This window comes from Bison bison, unplaced genomic scaffold (assembly GCF_000754665.1).
Source record: "Bison bison bison isolate TAMUID 2011002044 unplaced genomic scaffold, Bison_UMD1.0 scf7180017863997, whole genome shotgun sequence".
Classification (NCBI taxonomy): Eukaryota; Metazoa; Chordata; class Mammalia; order Artiodactyla; family Bovidae; genus Bison; species Bison bison.
Genome location: NW_011494569.1, coordinates 28,192 through 33,705, shown reverse-complemented (window position 1 = coordinate 33,705; position 5,514 = coordinate 28,192).

The window sequence follows — 5,514 nt, the reverse complement described above, 5'->3', positions numbered from 1 at the left end:
GGGGCCAGATGCCATGATCTTCGTTTTCTGAATGTTGGGCTTTAAGCCAACTTTTTCACTCTCCTCTTTCACTTTCATCAAGAGGCCTTTTAGTTCCTCTTCACTTTCTGCCATAAGGGTGGTGTCATCTGCATGTCTATGGTGATTGATATTTCCCCTGGCAATCTTGATTCCAGCTTGTGCTTCTTCCAGCCTAGCGTTTTTCATGATGTACTCTGCATATGTTAAATAATCAGGGTAACAATACACAGCCTTGACATATTCCTTTTCCTATTTGGAACCAGTCTGTTGTTCCATGTCCAGTTCTAACTGTTGCTTCCTGACCTGGATATAGGTTTCTCAACAGGTAGGTCAGGTGGTCTGGTAGTCCCATCTCTTTCAGAATTTTCCACAGTTTCTTGTGATCCACACAGTCAAAGGCTTTGGCATAGTCAATAAAGCAGAAATAGATGTTTTTCTGGAACTCTATTGCTTTTTCAATGATCCAGTGGATGTTGGCAATTTGATCTCTGGTTCCTTTGCCTTTTCTAAAACCAACTTGAACATCTGGAAGTTCATGCTTCACATATTGCTGAAGCCATAGGTATACATATATCCTAAAGGAAATCAATCCTGAATATTCATTAGAAGGACTGATGCTTAGCTAAAATTCCAATACTTTGGCCACCTGATGCAAAGAGCTTGGCTTATTAGAAAAGATCCTGATGCTGGGAAACATTGAAGATAGGAGGAGAAGGGGATGACAGAGGATGAGGTGATTGGATGGCATCATTGACTCAGTGGGCATGAGTTTGAGCAAGCTCTGGGAGATACTGAAAGACAGGGATGTCTGGCATGCTGCAGTCTATGGGGTCGCAAAGAGTTGGTCTCAACGGAACAACTTAACAACAGTACATATGTCCGCTCCTTCTTGAACCTCCCTCCCACCTCCCACCCCACCTTCACCCCTCTAGGTTGTCACAGAGCACAGATTTGAGCTCCTGTGTCAAAACTGCAAATTCTTACTACCTATTTTACATATGATAATATATATGTTCCAATGCTACTCTCATTTCATCCTAGCCTCTCCTTCCCCTGCTGTGTGCACAAGACTGTTCTCTATGTCTATGTCTGGATCTCTACTGCTGCCCTACAAATAGGTTCATTAGTACTATTTTTCTAGATTCCATATAGATGCAGTAATATATGATATTTGTTTTTCTCTTTCTGACTTACTTCACTCTATATAACAGTCTTTGGGTCATCCACCTCACTATATCAGTTCAGTTACATTTTTAAATGCACTGCTTGCAGTATTCTCTCCAGGAAATCATACTATTTCATTTCAATTTCCTTATTTTTTTTCCTCAACATTTTAGTAATTTTTTATCATTAAAATTATCTTATTTTTGATTGTGAAAAAATATGTTAGGATGCTGAAGCATAAAGATTGGAATGAATATCCATTCAAAATTTGTTTCAGTCATTCAATAATAAAATTATATACTGAGCACTATAAATTTAATGGAATTTCATGTATGTGGAAGAAAGGTTGCAAAGATTAGTAAGATCTTATCAATGTCTTTAAGTAAACAAATTTTATTATTTTCATTTTGTCATAAATAAATCATTATATTTAAATCATTATAAGATCCCATTAAGTGAAAAATGGATGCCTCTTGTAGGATATTAAAATGTGAAAATCCAAATATCTTGAAACTTATAAAACATGGTAAGCTTCTGAGTCTGAAACCAAAATTTACTTAGTATTTTGGTATCCTCATTTCACTTAATATCAAACTATAACATTTTTTAAAGACAACTAATTAGTCTCTGAAAATACAATTTTAATGACTTCATATTAATTTATTATATGAGTATGCCATGGGTTATTAATAGAATCTCTAGTCATTGTTCTTATTTTTTTCTATATACTGATTATTGCTTTCTTGAATATCATGCACACTACTGAATCTTTGTTAGGATAATTTTTTGTGTATATTAATCTGATCAATAATTCTACTACTATCCTAACATATAATACTCTGAGCTGACACATATATTTTTAACCTGAATCATTTTTTGTTTGCATAAATTATTTTTATGATTTTTTTCTTTAGGAAGTGCATTTAGATAAGGCATTTTCTAAATCTGCCATGTCTGAAAAATATTTTATCTACAGAGTGGCTAGGGCATGTTTATTTTTCCTCTGTAAATGTTACTCAGTTGTCTTCTGATATTTTAATGTCACTGAGATTTCTGAGGACAGCTTGATTTTTTTCATTTCCTTCCCCCAGTGAACATTTATTGAGCATTCACAGGGTGCTTGTGCTGGCAAATTGTAACCAAAGTGGCAGGGTTATTACCCCTATAGATATTTTTGTCACATAGTGAGTGAAAGTGAAAGTCGCTCAGTCATGTCTGACTCTTTGTGACCCCATGGACTATGGAATTCTCCAGGCCAGAATATTGGAGTGGTATTCCTTTCCCTTCTCCAGCGGATCTTCCCAACCCAGGGATAGAACCCAGGTCTCCAGAGTCTACCTTTTATAGGCAGCTTCATTTTTTCCAGCCTACATATTTGAACAAATAGTATTTCCTCATCTTTTAATCCTTAAAGCTTATGTTAAATTCTATGTTGACAAGAAGATTCCATCCAATCTTCCAAATCTGATGGATTTCTAACGACCAGGTCTTGGGGTGTGTTGAAGCATCATGGGATTGAATTGTTGGGAAAAGAGTTCCATGGTCAGTCACTATAATATGTGTAGTGGCTGCTGAGTATTTTACTGTGCAAGTTAAGCAAAGTACATTTCAACTTGCAATGTCTTGTTTCAAGTCAGCATTCCTATTGTTTCTTTTATGAATGAGTTTTTTTTCATCTGTTTTTCATTTAAAAATAGAGATTTTTATACAAAACATATTTCTGTGAACTACATACCCTATATTTTACCTTTTCTTATTTTTATCTCTATCTCTTCCTTGAGTTTTGGGAAGTATTTCAGAATTATCTTCTATATCTAATGATCTTCTTTCTCTTTGTAGTCACCCACTATAATGAGTTATACTGTGTGTGGGTATGTTTAATGAATTACATTGTTGTGTATCAGTCAATGTTGGCAGGAAATGTATGGCATTCTCAAATCTGGTGTGTTTTAGGAAAAATTTTTAAAAGGGGCACATGTTTGATCTGGATATAGGAAATAATACAGAAAAGTGGGTTAGTCAAAGCAATGGTTTTTCCAGTAGTCATGTATGGTTGTGAAAGTTGGACCATAAAGATGACTGAGCACTGAGGGACTTTCAAACTGTAGTGCCGGAGATGACTCTTGTGAGCCCCTCGGACAGCAAAGTGATTAAACCAGGTAATCCTAAAGGAAATCAGCAATGACTATTCATTGGAAGGATTGATGCTGAAGCTGAGGCTCCAATACTTTGACCACCTGATGCAGAGAGCCAATTCATTGGGAAAGACCTTGATGCTAGGAAAGACTGAGGGCACGAGAAGAATGTGGTGACAGAGGATGAGATGATTGGATGGCATCATGAACTCAATGGACATGAGCTTGGGAAAACTCCAGGAGATAGTGAGGACAGGGAAACCTAACATGCTGCATTCCATGGAGTCACAAAAAGCTGGACTTGATTGAGCCACTGAACAACGACTGACACTAATAATAGCCATGTGCTATTCCCCTACCTCACGTGAAGTGAAGCAGCAGTTATGAAAACCTGGAACCATGGACAATCATGTGGAGTGAGCCACCTGGTATTAGCTAATGGTTAAGAGAAGCAGAAAGCTCATGGCAATGTCACAGAGAGTAAATCAAAGAATAATCAACATTAAGGTGTTTTTGAATAAAAGTGTAGTCCTTTCTCCTTACTGAGAAAAAAAAAATTTAAAGACCAACAGTGTGTAACAACTATACATCAGCACATAATGAAAACATGATATGGCAGAATTGAGAGCAAACAGAATGATCGTATTAATAAATTAATAAATTTAAATGATTTCAACTCAGTAAGAAAGATTTGTATGATTAGAACACACAAATCAAAACCCAATTTTTTACTATATGTATGAAATGCATCTAAAAATATGATGATCCAGAACAGATACAGTTGTGAAATGAATGGGAAACTATACCAGGAAAATGATAAAAAGAAAGCAAGGTAAATGCTCCTGATATAAAGCAAGATTTTAAGTGCAAAAAATCATTAAGTAGTACAAAGAATGCAAAACTGACAGATTTAGCAAATGAAAATACTGAAATCTCAGTTAATTTTAATTTTAGATAAACAGTTAATATTTTAATATACTGATATTCCATGCAACATTTTAACACAACTTAAAATTTATTCATTATTTGTATAAAATCTAAGTTTAACAGGAATTCATGTATTTTCCCCAAAATCCTACTCATTTGCCAGTAAATAATGTTTATCTGAACAAGTATAAATTATGGGATATAATCATAAATTTCTTTATATTTACCTTTTATTGTCCTTTAAATTTTCTATTTTCCCAACAGGGCTTACTGCACACCAATAGTTTCTAACTCCTCCAGCACTGTAGTTGACAAAGAGGAACAGGTAAGACTTCATAGACTTGACTGATACTTTATTGGTTATTAGCAACATCTCTCTTAGAATGCACGGCATAGCAAGGACACAGACATGACTGAGTGACTAAACAACAGAAGTTCAATTCAGACAGTATGGTACTGGCACAAAGACAGAAATATAGATCAATGGAACAAAATAGAAAGCCCAGAGATAAATCCACGCACCTATGGACACCTTGGAGGCAAAAATATACAATGGATTAAAGACAATCTCTTTAACAAGTGGTGGTGGGAAAACTGACCAACAAGGTGTAAAAGAATAAAACTAGAACACTTGCTAACACCATACACAAAAATAAACTCAAAATGGATTAAAGATCTAAATATAAGACCAGAAACTATAAAACTCCTAGAGGAAAACATTGGCAGAATACTCTGATATAAATCACAGCAAGATCCTTTATGACCTACCTCCCAGAATAATGGAAATGAAAACAAAAATTAATAAACGGGACCTAATTGAACTTAAAAGTTTTGCACAATGAAAGAAACTATAAGCAAAGTGAAAAGGCTGCCTACAGAATGGGAGAAAATAATAGCAAATGAATCAACTGACAAAGAATTAAACTCCAAACTATACAAGCAACTCATGCAGCTCAATACCAGAAAAACAAATAGCCCAATCAAAAAGTGGGTAAAAGAGCTAAACAGACATTTCTCCAAAAAAGAGATACAGATGGCTAATAAACACATGAAAAACGTGCAGCATCACTCATCATTCAGTTCACTTGAGCTCAGTCGTGTCCGATTCTTTGCGACCTCATGAATCGCAGCACGCCAGGCCTCCCTGTCCATCACCAACTCCCGGAGTTCACCCAAACTCATGTCCATCGAGTCGGGATGCCATCCAGCCATCTCATCCTCTGTCACTCCCCCTTCTCCCTCCTCGCCCCCAACTCCCCTCCCACGC